General features: G+C 42.0%; 1 long non-coding RNA gene across 2 annotated transcripts; it reads left to right on the forward strand.

Moving 5' to 3' along the window:
* The first annotated feature begins 8,446 nt into the window (after positions 1–8,446).
* LOC107798636 (uncharacterized) lies at positions 8,447–21,908 on the forward strand. Of its 2 annotated transcripts, none has more exons than XR_001650940.2 (3): positions 8,447–8,530; positions 14,913–14,972; positions 15,577–21,908. It is a non-coding gene; the product is annotated as an uncharacterized LOC107798636 (long non-coding RNA). The 2 variants fall into 2 exon arrangements; XR_001650941.2 differs by lacking the exon at positions 8,447–8,530 and adding an exon at positions 9,459–11,681.
* Positions 21,909–24,368: the final 2,460 nt, after the last annotated feature.

Below are 24,368 nucleotides of genomic sequence, written 5' to 3' on the forward strand. Positions count from 1 at the left end.
CGACCGTGTCGTTACATCCTCTCCCTCTTAAAACAAACATTCGTCCTCGAACGAGTATAGAGCATACCTGGAGTGGTGAAAAGATGAGGATAACGGCTATACATATCATGCTCGGTCTTCCAAGTCGCCTCCTTGACCGGATGACCCCTCCACTGAACCTTCACAGAAGCGATGTTGTTTGACCTCAACTTTCGAACCTCCCTGTCCAAAGTGGCCATCGGCTCCTCAACATAGGATAGATCCTTGTCCAACTGGACTGAGCGAAAGTCTAACACATGAGACGGATCGCCGTGATAATTTCGGAGCATGGAAACATGGAACACTGGATGAACTGCAGAGAGACCAGGTGGTAGTGCAAGTCTGTAAGGCACCTCTCCAACCCTCTGAAGAATCTCAAAAGGCCCGATATATCTAGGGATCAACTTGCCCTTCTTTTCGAACTTCATAACACCCTTCATGGGTGAAACCCGGAGCAAGACCCGCTCTCCAACCATGAATGCAACGTCGCAAGCCTTCCTATCCGCATAACTGCTCTGTCTGGACTGGGCTGTACGAAGTCGATCCTAAATTAGTTTAACCTTTTCCAAAGCATCCCGAACCAAGTCTCTACCCAATAGCCTAGCCTCGATTGGCTCGAACCAACCCATTGGAGACCGGAACTGTCTACCATAAAAATCCTCATACGGTGCCATCTGAATACTCGACATATAACTGTTGTTGTAGGCAAGATCCGCAAGTGGCAAGAACTGATCCCAAGCACCCCCAATGTTCATCACACACGCACGAAGCATATCCTCCAATATCTGAATAGCGCACTCGAACTGCTCGTCCATCTGATGGTGAAATGCTGTACTCAGCTCCACCCGAGAACCCAACTTACGCGATACGACTCTCCAGAATTATGATGTAAACTGCGTACCCCGGTAAGAGATGATAGATACCGGTATGGGATGAAGCCTGACAATCTCGCGAAGGTAAACCTGAGCCAACTGCTCTAAAGAATAAGTAGTAACCACATGAATGAAATGAGCTGACTTGGTCAATCTATCCATAATCACCCAAACTGCATCGAACTTCCTCTGAGTCCGTGGGAGCCCAACAATGAAATCCATAGTGATCCGCTCCCATTTCCACTCTAGAATCTCTAGCTTCTGAAGCAATCGACTTGGCTGCTGATGCTCATACTTCACTTGCTGACAATTTAGGCTCCGAGCTACATACTCCACTATGTCCTTCTTCATCCGCCTCCACCAATAGTGTTGCCTCAAGTCCTGATACATCTTCGCGGCACCCGGATGAATGTAGTACCGTGAACTGGGGGCATCCTGGAGAATCAACTCACACATACCATCTACATTAGGCACACATAGCCTGCCCTACATCCGTAATACACTATCATCTCCAATAGTGACATCCTTGGCATTGCCGTGCTGAACTGTGTCCTTAAGGACAAGTACATGGGGGTCATCATACTGATGCTCTCTGATACGATCATAAAGAGAAGACTGAGAAACCACACAAGCCAAAACTCGGCTCGGCTCAGAAACATCCAATCTAACAAACTGGTTGGCCAAGGCCTGAACATCCAAGGCTAAAGGCCTCTCTGTTACTGGTAGATATGCTAAACTGCCCAAACTCTCCGCCTTGCGGCTCAAGGCATCAGCCACCATATTCGCCTCTCCGGGATGATAGAGAATGATGATATCATAATCCTTAAGAAACTCCAACCATCTCTGCTGCCACAAGTTAAGATCCTTTTATTTAAACAGATACTGTAGACTCCGGTGATCGGTGAAAACCTCACAAGGAACACCATACAAATAGTGCCACTAGATCTTCAAGGCATGAACAATAGCTACTAACTCAAGGTCATGGACATGATAGTTCTTCTCATGTACCTTCAGCTGTCTAGACGCATAGGTAATCACCCTACCGTCCTGCATCAACACCGTGCCGAGACCAATGCGCGACGCATCACAATATACCGTATAGGACCCCGAACCAGTAAGCAACAAAACACTGGGCTATAGTCAAAGCAGTCTTGAGCTTTTGGAAGCTCTCCTCACACTCATCTGTTCATCTGAACGGAGCAACCTTCTGGGTCAATCTGTTCATAGGTGCTGCCATAGACGAGAAACCCTCTACAAATCGACGATAATATCCTGCCAAGCCAAGAAAACTCCGCATCTCTGTAGCTGAGGATGGTCTGGGCCAACTCTGCACTGCTTCAATCTTCTTCGGTTCTACCTTGATCCCCTCACTCGATATTACATGACCCAAAAATGCCACTGAATCTAGCCAAAACTCACTTCAAAAATTTTGCATACAACTTCTTTTCTCTTAAGGTCTGAAGCACAGTTCCTAGGTGCTTCTCATGATCCTCCCGACTACGGGAGTACACCAGAATGTCGTCAATAAACACAATGTGAAGGGGTCATGATAGGGTTGGAATACACTATTCATCAAGTGCATTAATGCTGCTGGGTCGTTGGTCAGCCCAAAAGATATCACAAGGAACTCGTAATGACCATACCGAGTCCTGAAAGCAGTCTTCGGGATATCTGGCTCCCGAATCTTCTACTGATGATAACCTGAGCGTAAGTCGACCTTAGAGAACACTGAGGCACCCTGAAACTGATCAAATAGGTCATCAATACGTGGCAATGGATACCTGTTCTTCACTGTAACCTTGTTCAACTGGCGATAATCAATACACATTTGAATAGAACCATCTTTATTCTTCACAAACAAGATAGGAGCACCCCAATGCGACACACTGGGCCAAATGAAACCCTTATCGAGCAACTCTTTCAACTGTTCCTTTAATTCTTTTAACTCTGTTCGGGCCATACGATAAGGTGGAATAGAAATAGGCTGAGTGCCCGGTAATAAATCAATGCCATAGTCAATATCCCTGTCGGGCAGCATACTCGGAAGATTTGTCGGGAATACATCTGAATAGTCCCAAAACTACTGGAACAAATTTGACGGTAGGAGTATCAATACTAACATCCCTCACATAGGCCAGATACGCATCACATCCCATCTCAACCATTCACTAAGCCTTAAGAAATGAGACAACCCTATTAGGAACATAATCTAAGGTACCTCTCCACTCTAGCCGCGGTAGACCTGGCATAGAAAACATCACCGTCTTAGAATGATGATCAAGGATAGCGCTATAATAATGAAAAAGATTTCTGCATATATGCCCAAATCGACATTAGACGTATATTGATTTTTTCCCAATAACCAAATACTTTTGTCTGTAAATACTACACATTCGATTCCATGCCCAAAATAACATCGAAATCCACCATACTGAGCAATAATAAATCGACTCTGGTCTCAAAACCACTAAGAACAATCAAACATAAGAACAATAGAATTATACAGGTGAACTCATAGAATTACGGGATACACCCAAATACGAAGCAAAATAAGATGATACATAGGAATAAGTGGAGCCTGGATCAAATAAGACTAATACATCTCTATGATAGATCGGAACAATACCTATGATAATAGAATCTGATGCAACTGCCTCCGACCTAGCAGGAAGGGCATAATATCTAGCCTGGCCTCCCCCTCTAGGGCAACCTCTACCTGTACGACCTTCACCTCTAGCTGGCTCTGCAGGTGGGATGGTAGTTGGTGCTGTAACCATAGCCTGAAGACCTGTTGGAGCACGTGGTGCTTGAGAAATATGTGGAGGTGTACCCCTCCTAAATCTGGGGCAATCACTTACCATATGACTAGTGTCACTATATTAAAAACAAGCTCTTGGAAGACCTGACTTCTGCGACTGGCTCGGGCCTGATCGGTTGGACCGACTGGAGGTTCATAATAAGGATCTTGGGGCCTAGTAGGGGACGGAGCACTGCTGGTGGCTGGAAGTGTTGAATTAACAAGGCGACCCATATAACCCCTGCCCTGACGAGCTGCCGCTGGGGAACGAGTACCACTATAAGTGCTAGACTCTCGAGAACTCTTGGTATTTCTCTCCTCTCTATCCCGAGTCAGCATACTCTCCAACCTCCTAGCAGTCCTACTACATGTTGGTACGTAATATCTAGCTCTAACTCTCGGGCCATGCTCAATCTGATACTGGGGTTGAGCCCCTCAATAAACTGACAAATCAGCTCTCGAACAGTAGCAACCAAGGCCGGTGCATGCCTAGCCAAATCACTGAATTGGACCGCATACTCTGACACGGTCATAGAACCCTGGCGCAACTGCTCAAACTCTGCGTCCCATGCTTCTATGAGACTCTGGGGAACATACTCCCTCAAGAACATATCCGAGAATTGGAGTCTAAGTGAGTGAAGCTACCTCGGTCGGACTACCCAACTCATATGCTCGACACCACTGATATGCTGCTCCTCTGAGATGAAACGTAAAGAAAGAAACCCCACTAGTCTCCGCAACACCCATAGTACGGAGGATACGATGGCACTCCTCAAGAAAACCTTGGGCATCCTCTGATGCCAAGCCAATGAAAGTAGGAGGGTGGTACTTCTTGTACCTTTCGAGCTTGAGTTGCTCCGCCTCAGAAACTGCTGCCCTAACCTTGGGCTGAACTGGAGCTACCGACTACACCGGTATAACCTTTGGAACCTGGTCGACCTGAACCCGTTGTTCTAGGGTACCGAAGATGGGATTCTGTGCTCCTCCCCGGCTTAATATGTGGCAGGAGCAAGTGGTATTAATCCTGCCTGAGGCAAGGTGCTAAATATGCTCAGAAACTAGTCTAGAGTCTCCTGGAGGGATGGTGCAGTCACAGGCATCTCAGGTGCCTGGAGACTCCAACTGGAGCTACTGGTGGCTCCTCTATAGTATCTCGTACGGGTGCTCTGGCTGCACCACGTAGAAGTCTTCCGCCTCAACCCCGGCCCCGACCTCTCGCGGCTCTAGTAGGGGGAGGGTGTCTGATCATCTGATCCAGCTGTACGTTTCCTCACCATCTGTGAGAGAATAGAAAGACATAAATTTAGAAATCCGAAACCAAAAATCTCACATGATAAGGAATCAAAGAAGTGAAGCTTTTCCTTACAGTTCCATAGCCTCCCCAAGATAAGTACAGACGTCTTCGTACCGATCCGCGAGACTCTACTAAACCTGCTTGTGACTCATAACACCTATGAACCTAGAGCCCTGATACCAACTTCTCACGACCCCAATTTCCCTCCGTAGGATGGCACCTAGTTTCTAAGACTAGGTAAGCCTAACAATTATATGGAATAACGGAAATATAAAACTGAAACTCAAATCTCGTTATATAAAATAAATCAAACTGCGATTCAAAATAGATACAACTCCTAAAATTCGGTAGAAATAAGTCACAAGATTCTATAGAAAATACTAAGTGTCTCTATACATCAAAATCTAAAGAGAATAAGGGAAACACATAATAAGGATAAATGGGGACTCCGAGGTTTGCGGATGCAGGAAGATATACCTTGAAGCCTCCACATGCGGTCCAACTCACTGGTATCTGGTCTAGTAGGAAGAACCTCGATCTGCACAAAACGATATGCAAAAGTGTAGTATGAGTACACCGCAACGGTACCCAGTAAGTGCCAAGCCTAACCTCGGTAGAGTAGTGACGATGTGAGGTCAGGGACCTGTAGGGATAAGGAAATGAGGCAAGAAAATATAATAATACAATGAAATGACTGAGAAATGATCAATAAGAAATTTCAGAAAGGTAACAGCACTGTAAATAGAGGTAAACAACAGCAGCGCTCCCGATATACCACCTCATAGCCCCAAATGCAAATGCACAATAGGGGGATCTCCCGAGGTACCTCATCGTAATCCCAAAAGTAAATATGCAACCGGAGGATCTCCTGAGGTACCGCTTCGTAGTTCCAAAAGAAAATATGCAAACAGGGGGATCTTCCGAGGTACCGCTTCGTAGTCCCAAAAGTAAATCTGCAAACAGGAAGACCTCCCGAGGTACTGCCTCATAGTCCCCACTAGTAAATATGCAAATCATAAATTATGGAACCACGAATTTACGGCAAGGACTCCTACAGTTAAAGACCAAATACAAAAATCAAGGAAACAGGTAATTCAACTAAGCATGTTGCACGAATTTCAAGCAAAGATTAAGACACGTAGATATGTGATACTAGACTAAACATGAAAGCTACACATGCTAAGGCAACTTAGTTGACCCGGACCCTCGTCTCGAAATTAGGTAAAAGTCACAAAATACGAATACCCATTTGACTACGAGTCCAACCATAACAATTTTACCAAAATCCAACATCAGTTCGACCCTCAAATCCTGAAATCAAACTCTCCAAATCCCTAACCTCAACTCCCAAATTCTACCTTAAGCACACACAACTAGGTGGGAAAATCAACGGGGAAACAAGATTATTGATAAAAAATGGGTACAAGAGACTTACCTCAAGAAATCCCTCGAAAATACTCTAAACAATCGCCAAGACCCGAGCTCAAAATGTTTAAAATAAAGCTAAATCGCAAACCCTTGTATTTAAGTGTTCTGTCCAGCACTTCCTCTTCTCCTGAAACTTAGCCGTATATGGGGCATCACAGAAGCGACAACTTATCTGCTTCTTTGGATTCCCTCTCTCTTGCAGACTCCTCATCTGCTCTTGCGGGCCTCCCAGCCACTTTTGTAGTCCCAGCTTCCTCGCTAAATTTCACTTCTGCAGTTCAAAGACCGCTTCTGCGGGTGCGCATCTGTGCAAGCTCGTTCGCTTCTGTGGATAGGCCTCCCAAGCACTCGTCCGCTTCTGCAATCATTCTTCCGCAGAAGCGACTCCGCTTCTGTGGCCTTCACGTTGCATTTGCGACCACTGGCCATTCCCCCATCCCCGCATCTGCACCCAAATGCTCGCTTATGCGAGCTCGCACCTGCGATCAATGTTGCGCAGGTGCGATTACACTAGAACTGGTGCCTTCAGCCATTCTCACAGGTCCAAATTGATTCGTTAACCATCCAGAAACCACCCGAGGCCCCCGGGACCTCCACCAAATATACCAACTAGTCTTAAAGCATTATACGAACTTAGTCGAGCTTATAAGTCACATCAAACAATGCTAAAAATACGAATTGCACATCAATTCAAGCCTAACGAACTTTAAAACTTCAAACTTCTACATCCAATGCCGAAACCTATCAAATCAAATTCGATTGACCTCAAATTTTGCACACAAGTCATAATTGACATTGCATGCCTACTCCAACTTCCTGAATTGGAATCCGACTCCAATATCAAAAAGTCCAATCCCGGTCAAACTTCCCAAAAATCATCCAATTATTTAACTTTCGCCAATTGACTCTAAAATGACCTACGGACCTCAAATTCAACATCCGAACACGCTCCTAAGACCAAAATCACCATACATAGCTATTGGAACTGCCGAAATTCCATTATGAGGTCGTCTTCATACAGTTTAAATTACGGTCAATTTCTACAACTTAAACTCCCAAATTTAGGGGCTCTATGTCCCATTTCACTCCAAAATTAAAATTAAATCCTCCCGTTAAGTTACGTAACCACAAAATGAATAGAGAGAGCAATAAATAGGGGATTCAGGGCTAATACTCTCAAAACGATCAACCAGATTGTTACAGATGCGAACCTCCTTATAATATATTTGATCTCAAAGAAAATCGGGCAATACTCCGGATCGATATCACGAGGAACGTACGACATCTTTTGATATCTCCTACTGGTTTCCTTAATCTTGGGAAACAATCGAGGGCTAAATGGTAATTTTTTTGAATTATTTGATTGTCAAAAAATGTCTAACCACATTTTGAGTTGATCTTGAGGAAGAACGTCTCTTGATTACTTCAGCTTTGAGAAAGGCAATATTTGAAGTCTTGATCTATTTGTGAATATCCCAACAGTTTATGGGATTTTTCGAGGTAAGCATACTCTATTCATGTGCCTAAATTATAGTATAACTACTTTCGATATATAGCAAATTGATTTTGTATAAATCATCTCTTATTGTTTTTTTATTTGAAGCAAGTTATTTTATACTGCAAAAGTTAAATACAAAAAAAAATAGAAGTAGAACTCATACGGATATCTTAGGAATGATCTAGCATCAGTCTAACAAATTTTTTCAATATTTCACCACTACCTTAGATACTGAAAAGCAATATCCCGGGTATTGATTGCCAAATATTTGCAAACACTAAAACGTGAATAAGCAACAGTATTACTTATGAGCAAATGGAGCCTACTTAAATTATTTGATCACCAATAATATATGTGTCAAAAAGCTAATTGGGGCCTCCTCCTATTTGTTTATGATTATTGTACCTCTCTCATCAATCCTACAAAAGTGTGTGAATTATGTTGAAGCTTGACAATAACTTGTTACCTGCAATATGATTATATAATAGCTTAACCTGTCTATATAAGCTCATTATATGCTTCAAGCAAAGAGCAATAACAATAGCTTCTGAGCCATACATATTCCTAGTGAAGTGACCATGAAATCGCCCGTTGCTCTAATCCTGCTCTTTTCACTTGCCCTGGTAAGTTTTCACAGATGATTAATTCTAGGCCTCCTTTTTTGTGGTTTATTATTAATTACTTTTTTGGTGCACTATCTTGCAATTCTTTCTGATTTGCCTTACCTTTCGAATTACATTGTGTTTTCAAATAACATATAAATAATTGAATTATTTATGTAAACATATTTGACTGGGCCATTCTTTTGTCTTGGCCTATCCCCATCGAACATGTGTAAATAAGAATAAATACTTTCTGCAAATTACTCTTCAAAATGCACTAGAATTTTACATAGAACTCTATCTGCCAATACTAAATATTTACATACCCGGTACCTACAAAGATAGATCTAATATTAGAACTCTGTGAGTTCTTTATTTTACGACGATCTCAATTTTTAATAACTGAGTTCTGAATTTAATTTATGTATATACTTATTGAAATTCTTGATACATATATAGAATTTTGGCAAACATTATTGGCTTCTTTCAAACCCATATATTAAAGCCTACATTTGCCCCTGCATGTACCTAATATTTGCGCATATCAATATATATAGATTATGTACTCGAACGTAAGAAGTTCATATAGCATATATTCAAAAATCCTTTTATGCTCTCTTTCTCGGGCAGTGCACATGCAGCATTGATGGAAGAAAAGACCCTCGAGAATACTGGAGAGTTGTGATGAAAGATGAGCCAATGCCTGAAGCAATCAAACATCTTATGCCTCGGCATTCAGTTCTTCTCTCCAAAGAGAAAACTGATTGTTACGCATTATCTTCTGTTGGAGGTGAAGCCTTTGAACCAAGGCCTAATCTATTTGTCTACCACGACGATACCAAGCTGAAAGAAGCTGAGACATCTTTATTTATGAAAGATTTCGAGCCAAGTCCTAGTGCAACTGGTTATCATGATGATGACACTGGTCTTACATAAGAAAACTCCTAACCTCAACTCCCAAATTCTATCTTAAACACACACAACTAGGTGGAAATATCAATGGGAAATCAAGATTATTGATAAAAAATGAGTACAAGAGACTTACCTCAAGAAATCTCTCGAAAATGCTCTAAAATATCGCCAAGACCCGAGCTCAAAATGTTTAAAATAAATCTAAATCGCAAACCCTTGTATTTAAGTGTTCTGTCCAGCACTTCCGCTTCTCTGAAAACTTAGTCGTATGTGCGGCATCGCAGAAGCGACAACTTATCCGCTTCTTTGGATTCCCTCGCTCCTGCGGACTCCTCATCCACTCCTGCGGACTCGCTTCTGTGGGCCTCCCAGCCGCTTTTGTAGTCCCAGCTTCCTCACTAAATTCCGTTTCTGCGGTTCAAAGACCGTTTCTGCAGGTGCGCATCTCCACAAGCTCGTCCGCTTCTGCGGACAGGCCTAACAAGCACTCGTCCACTTCTGCAATCACTCTTCCACAGAAGCGACTCCGCATCTGTGGCCTTCACGTCACATTTGCGACCACTGGCCATTCCCCCAGCCCCGCATTTGCGTCCAAATGCTCGCTTCTGCGAGCTCACACCTGCGATCAATGTTGAGCATGTGCGATTACACCAGAACTGGTGCCTTCAGCCATTCTCACAAGTCCAAATTGATCCGTTAACCATCCGAAAATCACCCGAGGCCCCCGGAACCTCCACCAAATATACCAACCAGTCTTAAAACATTATACGAACTTAGTCGAGCTTATAAGTCACATCAAACAACGCTAAAAATACGAATTGCACATCGATTCAAGCCTAATGAACTTTAAAAATTCAAACTTCTACATCCAACGCCGAAACCTATCAAATCAAATTCGATTGACCTCAAATTTTGCACACAAGTCATAATTGACATTACAGACCTACTCCAACTTTCTGAATTGGAATCTGACCCCGATATCAAATTGTCCACCCCCGGTCAAACTTTCCTAAAATCATCCAATTATTCAACTTTCGCCAATTGACTCTAACATGACCTACGGACCTCGAATTCAACATCTGAACACGCTCCTAAGATCAAAATCACCATACATAGCTATTGGAACCACCGAAAGTTCATTATGAGGCTGTTTTCACACAGTTCAAATTACTGTCAATTTCTACAACTTAAACTCCCAAATTTAGGGACTCTATGTCCCATTTCACTCTAAAATCAAAAACAAATCCTCCCGGCAAGTTACGTAACCACAAAATGAATAGAGAGAGAAATAAATAGGGGGTTCGGGGCTAATACTCTCAAAACGACCGGCCGGATTGTTACAGATGCAGACCTCCTTATAATATATTTGATCTCAAAGAAAATCGGGCAGTACTCTGGGTCGATATCACGAGGAACGTACGACTTCTTTTGATATCTCCTACTGGTTTCCTTAATCGAGGGAAACAATCGAGGGCTAAATGCTGATTTTCTTGAATTATTTGATTGTCAAAAAATGTCTAACCACATTTTGAGTTGATCTTGAGAAAGAACGTCTCTTGATTATTTTTGCTTTGAGAAAGGCAATATTTGAAGTCTTGATCTATTTGTGAATATCCCAACAGTATATGGGATTTTTCGAGGTAAGCATACTCTATTCATGTGCCTAAATTACAGTATAACTACTTTCGATATATAGCAAATTGATTTTGTATAAATCATCTCTCATTGTATTTTTTATTTGAAGCAAGTTATTTTATACTGCAATAGTTAAATACAAAAAAATAGAAATAGAACTCATATGGATATCTTAGGAATGATCTAGCATCAGTCTAACAAATGTTTTCAATATTTCACCACTACCTTAGATACTGAAAAGCAATATCCAGGGTATTGATTGCCAAATATTTGCAAACACTAAAACGTGAATAAGCAACAGTATTACTTATGAGCAAATGGAGCCTACTTAAATTATTTGGTCACCAATAATATATGTGTCAAAAATCTAATTGGGGCCTCCTCCTATTTGTTTATGATTATTGTACCTCTCTCATCAATCCTACAAAAGTGTGTGAATTATGTTGAAGCTTGACAATAACTTGTTACCTGCAATATGATTTTATAATAGCTTGACCTGTCTATATAAGCTCATAATATGCTTCAAGTAAAGAACAATAACAATAGCTTCTGAGCCATACATATTCCTAGTGGAGTGACCATGAAATCGCCTGTTACTCTAATCCTGCTCTTTTCACTTGCCCTGGTAAGTTTTCGCAGATGATTAATTCTAGGCCTCCTATTTGTGGTTTATTATTAATTACTTTTTTGGTGCACTATCTTGCAATTCTTTCTCATTTGCCTTACCTTTCGAATTACATTGTCTTTTCAAATAAGATTTTAACAATTGAATTATTTAACTTATACTCCAGCTCTTCTGATTTATGTAAACCTATTTGACTGGGCACAGAGATTTTCAAAAACTATTTAAACGGACCATTCTTTTGTCTTGGCGTATCCCCATCAAACATGTGTAAATAAGAATAGATACTTTCTGCAAATTACTCTTCAAAATGCACTAGAATTTTACATAGAACTCTATCTGCCAATACAAAATATTTACATACCCGGTTCCTACAAAGGTAGATCTAATATTAGAACTCTGTGGGTTCTTTATTTTAGGACGATCTCAACTTTTAATAACTGAGTTCTGAATTTAATTTATGTATATACTTATTGAGTTTCTTGATACGTACATAAAATTTTGTCAAACATTATTGGCTTCTTTCAAACCCATATATTAAAGCCTACATTTGCCCCTGCATGTACCAAATATTTGCTCATATCAGTATATATAGATTTTGTACTCGAACGTAAGAAGTTCATATAGCATATATTCAAAAATCTTTTTATGCTCTCTCTTTCTCGGGCAGTGCACAAGCACCATTGATGCAAGAAAAGATCCTGGAGAATACTGGAGAATTGTGATGAAAGATGCGCCAATGCCTGAAACAATCAAACATCTTATGCCTCGGCATTCAGTTCTTCTCTCCAAAGAGAAAACTGATTGTTACGCATTATCTTTTGTTGGAGGTGAAGCCTTTGAACCAAGGCCTAATCTATTTGTCTACCACGACGATGCCAAGCTGAAAGAAGCTGGGACATCTTTATTTATGAAAGGTTTCGAGCCAAGTCCTAGTGCAACTGGTTATCATGATGATAACACTGGTCTTAAATAAGAAAACTCCTAACCTCAACTCCCAAATTCTACCTTAAACACACACAACTAGGTGGAAAAATCAACCGGGAAACAATATTATTGATAAAAAATGAGTACAAGAGACTTACCTCAAGAAATCCCTCGAAAATGCTCTAAAATATCGTCAAGACCCGAGCTCAAAATGTTTAAAATAAAGCTAAATCACAAACCCTTGTATTTAAGTGTTCTGTCCAGCACTTCCGCCTCTCTGAAAACTTAGCCGTATGTGCGGAATCGCAGAAGCGACAACTTATCCGCTTCTTTGGACTCCCTCGCTCCTGCGGACTCCTCATCCTCTCCTGCGGACTCGCTTCTGCGGGCCTCCCAGCCGCTTTTGTAGTCCCGGCTTCCTTGCTAAATTCCACTTCTGCGGTTCAAAGACCGCTTCTGCAGGTGCGCATCTATGCAAGCTCGTCCGCTTCTGCGGACAGGCCTCCCAAGCACTTGTCCGCTTCTGCAATCACTCTTCCGTAGAAGCGACTCCGCTTCTGTGGCCTTCACGTCGCATTTGCGACCACTGGCAATTCCCCCATCCCCGCATCTGCGCCCAAATGCTCGCTTTTGCGAGCTTGCACATGCGATCAATGTTGCGCATGTGCGATTACACCAGAACTGGTGCCTTCAGCCATTCTCACAAGTCCAAATTGATCCGTTAACCATCCGAAAACCACCTGAGGCCCCCAGGACCTCCACCAAATATACGAACGAGTCTTAAAACATTATACGAACTTAGTCGAGCTTATAAGTCACATCAAACAACGCTAAAAATACGAATTGCACATCGATTCAAGTCTAACGAACTTTAAAACTTCAAACTTCTACATCCAAAGCCGAAACCTATCAAATCAAATTTGATTGACCTCAAATTTTGCACACAAGTCATAATTGACATTAAAGGCCTACTCCAACATCCTGAATTGGAATCCGACCCCGATATCAAAAAGTCCACTCCCGGTCAAACTTTTCAAAAATTATCCAATTATTCAACTTTCGCCAATTGACTCTAAAATGATGTACGGACCTCGAATTCAGTATCCGAACACGCTCCTAAGACCAAAATCACCATACATAGCTAGTGGAACCGCCGAAAGTCCATAGAGAGAGCAATAAATAGGGGGTTCGGGGCTAATACTCTCAAAATGACTGGCCGGATTGTTACAGATGCAGACCTCCTTATAATATATTTGATCTCAAAGAAAATCGAGCAGTACTCCGGGTCGATATCACAAGGAACGTACGACTTCTTTTGATATCTCCTACTGTTTGACACTACTATGGTTGTCGTTTTGTGTATGAAGAGATTAGGGTGTGTTGGGCTGTTTTGTAGTATTTTGTGATGTATATAATATTGGAAAATAATTTATATATGTTGATATTGTTGTGTGCTTGTGTTGTTGGTATTATCTTGAATTTGGAGGAAGTAAGGATTATATGGGAGATGCTGCCCGATTTAATACAAAATAAGCTTGTCGTTCGTTGTGCGATAGTTGTACCCTTCGTAACTTAATAATAGTATTATTATCGTTATTTTAGATTGAGGTGTGAATAGGCGAGTTCAACTTGGTGATTAGAATGATTGTGATAAGTTATGTTAAGGCTAAACCTTTCTTCATTTTGGAATGATCCTGTAACTACATAAGTTTGATAATGAAGCATAAAGAGAAGTTCGTATTCCTGAACTTATGTACATTATCCTAGTCTCATAAGTTACAGTATTCTCCCTTATCGGGACTTTATATTCAGTTAAGTTTTGTCTTTATTCAGTCAAGAGAGCAGAGGGTCTATATATATATATATATATATATATATATATATATATATATATACAGTATTACATTATTTTCACAACCATCGAGCTATAATCGGTGGGCAGGCCCCTATTGGGCAACCTCTGATAAGATGGTAAGTTATATATCGAGCCTACTATGGCCGAGCGCCTATGAGCGAGCCTAGAATGGCCGAGATACAGAGCCTAGTATGGCCTAGCGCCTATGAGCGAGCCTACTACGATAGGGCAGTTACACGTTCCGAGCCTTATAGGGCTGGACATTTATTTTACTTACTATATTGAGAGAGTTAAGTCAGTATCAGCAGGTAAGTATATCTCCAGATCATCTTTGACTCCCAGTTACTTTCAGGTATTATATTATCTGTTCAGTTTCAGCTTTAAGATATTTTATTGTCTTAGATACTCGATAATTATTTCGTACTGACGTCCCATTTTTGGGGTGCGTGCAGGTTTAGATAGAAAAACGGGTAGAGCTCCTCAGTAGGTGTTGCTCGAGTTCAGCTTGATCGGTAAGCGCCACGTCCTTCGGAGTTGCCAGGTCTAGGGATTTGTGTACGTATTGTGTATATATGTATATATGTTATGGGTAGGTCGGGGCTTGGTTCCGATCACAGTACTTCCATCAGTAGAGGCTTGTAGACATATCCTGTCAGTTAGTGCAGCATGTTGGGCTTGAAAGGTTTGTATGTATATTTTGTTGGTTTGTCAGTTGTAGTAGTTATGACGGCCTTGTCGGCCCAACTTTCCATTCCGTTTTATATTTTGCTTCGCAAATTGTCTTGCACTGTGGCCCCATGGCCAAAGTATGACATTGTATGTTCAGAGCCCCTCAGTCTTAAGTTGGTACGCTAGGTTAAGTGAGGCACCAAGTGTCGGTCTTGCCCCCAGGTGCAGGGCGTGACAAACTTGGTATCAGAGCAGTTCTATCCTATGGAGTCTACAAGCCATATCTAGTAGGGTCTTGTTTATAGATGTGTTATGCACCATATTATATAAGTAGGGAACTACAGGGCATTAAGAGTTGGTCATCCTTCTTTCACATCTAAATTGTGCTGTAGAACTTATTTACAGGAAATTTGAGTTAAACTTACGTGTTGGTGTTTGCATACACAGATGACGGTGACTAAGAAGACTACGGCTTGCCAGAGGAGAGATACAACAGCAGGTGAGGGGACCAGCAGGGTACACCTAGTAGATGGGGCCCAGTCTAAGGCCCATGGCGAGACCCTTACTCAGCCATTACCGGCTCTTCCACCACCTAAGGAGATTCCTAAGGATACCGTACATCCAGTTCCCCCTCCACTTCCATCAGATCAGGACTTGAGGAGTGCGGTGCATTTGTTGACACAGTTGGTAGCTACCTAGAAACAGGTTAGGGCATCAGCTAGTGCAGGATCTTCTGAGGGGTCTGGGATTTTAAGGGTCCAAGAGTTTATTGCTTTGAGTCCCCCAGAGTTCACGGGGACAGATCAGAGGGAGGACCTTTCTGGTTATGCATGCCACGGAGGAAGAGGCAGTTGAGCTAGCATCTTATCGACTCCGAGATATACCCATCATTTGGTACGAGGTATGAGAGAGGTCCAGGAGGCGTGATGCACCTTGACCAGTACTTATCGCAGGAGATCCGACAGGCTCAAGTCGATCAATTTCTAGCCCTCAAGAAGGGAAATATGAGTGTCCTAGAGTATAGTCTCCATTTTGACTCATTTGCCAGATATGCACCACCCATAGTTGCTACTATGCAGGACAGGATCCACATGTTTATAGCAGGTTTGGCCCCAGGGTTGATTGAGACATGTGCCACCGCTGTATTGCAGGATAGTATGGATATCTCCCGGATTTAGGCATTCACCCAGAATATAGAAAGGGGTAGGCATCGGCAGCAGGGTACAGAGAGGACTAAGCTAGGCACCTTAAGAGTATGAGATTTGCCAGGTGTCAGGAGCAGTCTCAGGGTAGTTAAAGGCCCCAGTACTTCGGACGACCACCTAGGCCTCCGCCACCTCAGTTAAAGGGTTATAGGTATGACCGCCATACTTAGTCAGGACCAGGTGAGAGCTCACGGGCATCGGGTTTGTAGCGACACCAAAGTTCAGGGCAGACATGGTCATTTCTGCCGCGGTGTGACATCTGTGGTAGAGGGCACTTGGGCCAATGCCAAGTAGGTTCTGATGCTTGTTATACATGTAGGCATCTAGGGCATATGATGCGAGCTTGCCCAAATAGATATTCTAGGGGTATGGCACAATTCGCGAGTTGAGCAACTGGATCATCTATGTTCGTGCATCCTTTAGGGCGTGAGTCTCAGTCTTCGGCTGGTAGAGGTCGAGGCAGAGGTAGAGGTTTCAGTTCAGGTGGTAACCAGAACTGTATCTATGCTTTAGAGGGTCGACAGGACCAGGAGTCTTCACCAGACGTTGTGACAGGTATATTGACCATTGGCTCTCACGATGCTTGTGCTTTGATAGACCCATGATCTACTTTATCGAATATTACCCCATTTGTCACGGGGAAGTTGGGTATAATGCCTGAAATACTAAGTGATCCTTTTGCGGTATCTACATCGATCAGAGAACCAATTATTGCTATACGAGTTTACCGAGGTTGTATGGTGACAGTTTGTAGTCATCAGACCTCAGCCGACCTAGTTGAGCTAGAGATGATGGATTTTGATGCTATCACGGGCATAGACTGGTTGGCAGCTTGCTATGCCACAATTGATTACCGAGCAAAGGTAGCCATATTTCATTTTCCGGGTGAGCCACTCCTTGAATGGGTAGGTAATACAGTGACACCCAGAGCTAGGTTTATTTTCTATCTAAAGGTGAGGAGAATGATCACAAAAGGGTGCATTTATCATATTGTGTGATTTAGAGATGCAGATGTCTGAGATACCTACACTTCAGTCTATTCCAGTAGTCAAAGCGTACACAGATGTGTTTCTAGATGAGCTTCCAGGTATTTTTCCAGAGCGAAAGATTGATTTTAGCATCGATTTGCTTCTAGGAACTCAACCAATATCCATCCCTCTATATAGAATGGCACCTGCCGAATTAAAGGATTTGAAGGAGAATTTAAAAGATTTGCCGGAGAAAGGTTTCATCAGACTTAGTACCTCACCTTGGGGTGCACCAGTACTGTTTGTGCGAAAGAAAGACGGCTTGCTGAGGATGTGTATTGATTATAGGCAGCTGAACAAGGTAACCATTAATAATAAGTATGCACTTCTAAGGATCGATGACTTGTTTGATAGGTTGTAGGGTTCAAAGATAGATTTGAGGCCGGGGTACCACCAAGTCGGAGTTCGGGAGAAAGTTATTCCGAAGTTAGCCTTCAGGACCCTATATGGCTACTTCGAGTTCCTTGTCATGTCCTTCGGGTTGACGAATGCACCTGCCATATTTATGGACTTGATGAATAGAGTATTCCGGCAATTTTTAGATCTGTTCGTGATAGTATTTATTGATGATATTCTGGTTTATTCACGTTCAGAGGAGGAGCATGCAGATCACATACGAGTGGTACTCCAAACCCTCCGTGATCATAAGTTGTATGCTATGTTTTCTAAATGTGAGTTCTGGTTAAGTCTGTAGCATTCTTGGGGAATATTGTATCCGATGAAGGTATAAAGGTAGACACTCAGAAGATTGATGCCGTGAAATCCTGGCCTAGACCTACCACTCCGACAGAGGTTCGTAACTTTCTAGGCTTAACAGGCTACTATCAGAGGTTCATAGATGGTTTTTCTTCCCTTTCGGCACCATTGACTAAGCTGACTCAGAAAGCAGCTATTTTTCAGTGGATAGAGGCTTGCAAGCGGAGTTTCCAAGATCTTAACAATAGGTTGACCACAACGCTAGTTCTAACACTTCTAGAGGGTCCAGAGGGTTATGCCGTGTATTGTGATGCCTCAGTTGTCAGGTTAGAATGTGTCCGGATGCAACATGGGAAGGTAATTGCGTATGCTTCAAGGTAGTTGAGGAAGCACGAGAGGAATTATCCGACCCACGGCCTCGAGTTTGCTGTGGTTGTCCATGCACTTAAGATATGGCGACATTATTTATATGGTGTTCATGTTGATGTATTTATAGATCATAAAAGCCTGCAATATATCTTCAAGAAAGAAGAGTTGAATTTGCGACAGAGGCGATGGCTAGAGTTATTGAAAGGTTACGTTATTAACATTCTCTACCATCTAGGGAAAGCTAATGTTGTAGTAGATGCCTTAAGTCGACAATCTATGGGTAGCTTAGCACATGTAGAGGCTGAGAAAAGATAATTAGCTAGAGAGATTCATCTATTGGCTTATTTGGGGGTTCGGTTAGTAGATTCTGACGATGGTGGAGTTGTACTCCAAAACACTTCAAAATCATCTCTCATAGCTGAAGTCAAGGAAAGGCAGTACGAGGACCTAGAGTTGGTTGAGTTGAGAGAGAGAGTTCTGCAGCAGAAGAAGCTATTGTTAGAGCTCAAGGGAGATGGGGTTCTCAAATATAGGGGTTGTCTGTGTGTTCCAGATGTAGTAGTGCTACGCGACAGGATTATGTCAGAGGCACATTATTCATGGTACTCCATTCATCCTAGGTCGACGAAGATGTATCATGACATTACGGATCTGTACTAGTGGAACAATATGAAGTTGAACATTGCTGAGTTTGTCGCCAAGTGTCCTAGTTTCGAGCATGTGAAGGTAGAGCACTAGAAGCCCGGAGGGGTAATGCAGACTATAGAGATCCCGACGTGGAAATGGGAGGCGATAAACATGGACTTCATCATAGGTTTGCATCATTCTCATCGTAAGTGCGATTCTATATGGGTGATAGTTGATAGGCTCACTAAATCAGCCCATTTCCTACCAGTCAGATCTACATATACAGCCGAAGATTATGCGAAGTTATATATTAAGGAGAAAGTGCGACTACACGGTGTACCAGTATCAATTATATCTGATTGTGGGGCCTAGCTTACAACACATTTCTGGAGGTCATTTTAGAGAAGTCTAGGGACTTAGTGAATCTCAGCACAACCTTTAATCCACAGACTAATGGACAAGCCGAGCGCAGAATTCAGACGCTCGAGGATATGTTATGAGCATGTGTGTTGGATTTTATAATAAGTTGGGATGAACATCTACCTCTTATCAAGTTTGCATATAATAATAGTTACCACTCCAGTATCCGGATGGCTCCGTACGAGGCTTTGTATGGGCGTATGTGCAGATCTCCTATAAGGTGGTTTGATGTTGGAGAATCTAGGTTACATGGGCCAGACTTGATTCAGCAGGCCGTGGAGAAGGTATAACTTATCCAGGAGCGACTATTGATAGCCCAAAATCGTCATAAGTCATATTCTGATTGAAGCGATGAGACTTAGAGTTCGAGGTTGATGATTGGGTATTCCTAAAGGTGTCGCCTATGAAGGGCGTGATGAGGTTTGGCAAGAAAGGCAAGCTTATCCCACGGTATATTAGGCCTTATAGGATTTTTCAGAGAGTGGGCCAAGTAGCTTATGAGTTAGAATTGCCCTCGGAATTGGAGTTTGTCTATCCATTTTTTCACGTATCTATGCTACGGAAGTGCATTGGCGATCTTACCCGAGTGGTTCCCACTGATTATGTACATATTACGGATGACTTGTCATACGAGGAGTTCCAGTTTCCATCCTAGACTGACAAATCTGCAAGCTACGAAATAAGGAGGTAGCCTCCGTGAAGGTTTTATGGAGAAGCAAGAATGTGGAAGAGATGACGTGGGAAGCGGAGGAAAAAATGAAGTCCAAATACCCCCACCTATTTCAAACTAAAGATATGGCTCGAGATGGGATATATTAGCACATCTCTATTCAAGCCATTAGGTCATCAAGTAAGCTCTTATTTTTGACATTTAGTATTTATGATTGACGGTCGTATGAGGCCAAGTGTTGCTATTTATAGACATTGGCCATGTGTGGCATGTATAGTATGTTTTCTAGCTACGTGCAGGTTGGTTTTAGTCATGTGTATGGAGGAGACTCTTGCAAAAATAATTTCCAAAGTCTCTAAGAGTAAACATCTGAGGAAAAATGTTCCCACGGGGGGAATGATGTTACAGCCTATATTTTCGTACGTAAAAGTGCGTCGTAATCAAACTAATGTAGGACCAAAAATGAGAACATATTTGAAAGTATATAAAGTAAGTTAATCATGTTACCATGGAGATTACATATATTGAAGATCATGACCAACAAGTACAAAGAGGGTTGGAAGGTTTAGAAGCTAAAGGAATTGAAGAAAATAATGTTTCATCGAAAGTTGACAAGTTGGGAATGTTATAACATGTACTTTTGGGGGGAGACTAGGGTTATTAACATGATAGGGAGGTTATTTTATGAGTTATGTTACTCGTATGATATTCATGTGTTGTGTTTTGAAGTCAAGCGAGTTGTGGAACAAAAGTCGATGAAAGTCATCACAAGTTACGTTCATAAGTTTTACTGAAATTTGGGTCAAATATAACTGCGATTTTCTCCCAATATAATGAGAGTTTCAGGGTGTTCTACCCATAAAATTGAACATATATGAGTTTATTTTCTAACGCATTAAACCGTTTGTCAATACGACATCAGAGTAGAGAGATACATGTGTTTTTGTTAGACTGCGCAAGGTGCTAGGTGACAAGTAGGCGTGTCACCTACTTGCTTAAATGAGAGTCCCAAAATGAGCCAGTTCGGGTCGTCCAAAGAGACATTTTAAAGGCCTATTTCGTTTATATAATACACTAATAAGAGGGCACAATAAACAGACCTAAACCTTTGCAAACATCCTCCCAAAAATTACACACAAACCCTAATTGTATTTCTCTCCTTTTCAAGTTCTAGTTGGAGGTAAAACCTAGAGTTTGAAGAACCAAGATAGGAGCTGAGTTATTCAAAAAAATGGTAATTTTAACGCTCTATTTTATCCATTTTTTCTTCTGGAGATGTATGTAAAGTCGTTCTATAATTGTAGGAACTCACGAGACGATGATAGGAACCCGTGAGTTTACGTTATTGAACTGTAGCAGACTGTTTTGTGGACCGTTTTGTATTGCTGTTGGATTGCGTGTTTTACTTCTATTTTATGGAGTTTTGGAGTAGTAAGGGTGTGTATACCACATAAATGCAGGGTGGTGGGTTGGGCGTTCGTCGTAACATTTTCGGGTTGTTTAACACTACTACGGTGGTCGTTTTGTATATGAAGAGATTGGAGTGTGTTGGGTTGTTTTGTAGTATTTTGTGGTATATTTAAGGTTGGAAAATAATGTATATATGTTGATATTGTTGTGTTCTTGTGTTGTTGGTGTTATCTTGAATTTGGAGGAAGTAAGGATTATAGGGGATATGCTGCCCATTTTGAATCAAAATAAGCTTGTCGTTCGTTGTGCGATAGTTGTACCCTTCGTAACTTATTGATAGTATTATTATCATTGTTGTAGATTGAGGTGCGAAGAGGAAAGTTCAACTTTGTGATTGGATAGATTGTGATAAGGTATGTTATGACTAAACCTTTCTTTATTTTGGCATCTTGTAACTACATAAGTTTGATAACGAGGCATAAAGAGAAGTTCGTATTCCTGAACTTATGTACATTATCCTAGTCTCATAAGTTATAGTATTCTCCCTTATCGGGAATTTATATTCAGTTAAGTATTGTCTTCTTCCAGTCAAGAGGGCAGAGGGTATACATATATATACAGTATTATAGTATTTTCACCACCATCGAGCTTTAATCGATTGGCAGGCCCCTATTGGGCAACCTATGATCAGATAGTAAGTTATATACCGAGCCTACTATAGCCGAGCACCTATGAGTGAGCCTAGAATGGCCGAGATACCTAGCCTAGTATGGCCGAATGCCTATGAGCGACCTACTATAGCCGAGCAGTTACACGTACCAAGCCTTATAGGGCCGAACATTTATTTTACTTACTATATTGAGAGAGTTGAGTCAGTATCAGCAGGTAAGTATATCTCCAGATCATCTTTGACTCCCAGTTACTTTCAGCTATTATATTATCAGTTCAGTTTTAGCTTTAAGTTATTTTATTGTCTTACATACTCGGTACATTATTTTGTACTAACGTCCCTTTCTGGGGACGCTATATTTCATGCGTGCAGGTTTAGATAGGAAGACGGGTAGACCTCCTCAATAGGTGTTTCTCGAGTTCAGCTTGATCGGTGAACTCCACGTCCTTCGGAGTTGCCGGGTCTAGGGTTTTGTGTACATATTGTGTATATATGTATATATGTTAAGGGTAGGTCGGCCCCTGTTCCGATCATAGTACATCCATTAGTTGAGGCTTGTAGACATATCTTGTCAGTTAGTGCAACATGTTGGGATTATAGGCTTTGTATGTATATTTTGTTGGTTTGTCAGTTGTAGTAGTTATGACGGCCTTGTCGGCCCAGCTTTATATTGATGTTTAGTCAAAGCTAGTTTTCATTCTGTTTTATATTTTGCTTCGCAAATTGTCTTGCAATGTGGCCCAATGGCCAAAGTATGACATTGTATGTTCAGAGTACCTCAATCGCAAGTTGGTACGCTAGGTTAAGTGAGGCACCGGGTGCCGGTCTCTCCCCCAAGTTCGGGGCGTGACAGTCGAGAAGGGTTGTTTGGCTTATCTAGCCTATGCTCGAGATACTACTACATATACTCCCGCAATAGATCCAGTGCCCATAGTCCGGGAGTTCTACGGCGTGTTTCCTTCTGATCTTCCAGGTACACCACTAGATCGTGATATTAATTTCTGTATTGATTTGGCTCTAGGTACCCAGCCCATATCTGTCCCACCATACCGCATGGCTCCAAAAGAGTTGAAGAAATTGAAGGAGCAGCTTGAAGAGTCGCTATCAAAAAGGAACGTCAGGATGAGTGTATCGCCTTGGGGTGTATCATTGTTATTCGTGAAGAAGAAAGATGGGATTTTCGGATGTGCATTGATTACCGCATTGAACAAGGTTACTATCATGAACAAGTACCCATTGCCGCGTATTGATGATTTGTTTAATCAATTGCTAGGTGCCAGTGTGTTCTTTAAGATTGACTTGAGATCGAGGTATCATCAGTTGAAGATTATTCGGATGTTCCGAAGACTACTTTCCGGACTAGATATGGCCATTATGAGTTTCTAGTATGTCCGTTGGTTTGACTAACACCCCGGCAGTGTTTTATGGATTTGATGAACCGGGTGTTCAGGACTTATATTGATTTGTTTGTCATTATATTCATTGATGACATTTTGATCTACTGACATAGCATGGAGGAGCTCGAGCAGCATTTGAGAGTGGTGCTTCAGACCTTGCGGGAACAGAAGCTATATGCTAAGTTTTCCAAGTGTGAGTTATGTTTAGATTCTATGGCATTCTTTGGGCATGTTGTATCAGGCGAGGGTATTAAGGTAGACCCAGGAAGATTGATGCAGTTCAGAGTTGGCTATAGGTTGACCAAGTTGGCACATTCCATTTCGCTCATGACCACATACTCTTCAGAGAGGTTGGCCTAGATTTATATTCAGGAGATTGTTCGATTGCATGATGTGCCTGTGTTCATTATATCAGATAGATGCCCTCAGTTTACTTCGCATTTCTGGAGAGCAGTACAGAGTCAGTTAGGGACCCGGGTAGAGCGCAGCACAGCCTTTCATCCGCAGACCGACGGGCAGTCGGAGCGGATAGTTCAGATCTTGGAGGATATGCTTCGAGCATGTGTGATTGACTTCGTAGGGCAGTGGTATCGATTCTTGCCCTTACCCTAGTTTGTTTACAACAATAGTTATCAGTCCAGTATCGAGATGGATCCATTTGAGGCTTTATATGGTCAGCGATATCGTTCTCCCATCGGATGTTTTGAGCCCAACGAGGCTAAGTTATACGGTACTGATTTGGTGAGG

This window comes from Nicotiana tabacum, chromosome 22 (genome assembly GCF_000715075.1).
Source record: "Nicotiana tabacum cultivar K326 chromosome 22, ASM71507v2, whole genome shotgun sequence".
NCBI classification, from domain to species: Eukaryota; Viridiplantae; Streptophyta; class Magnoliopsida; order Solanales; family Solanaceae; genus Nicotiana; species Nicotiana tabacum.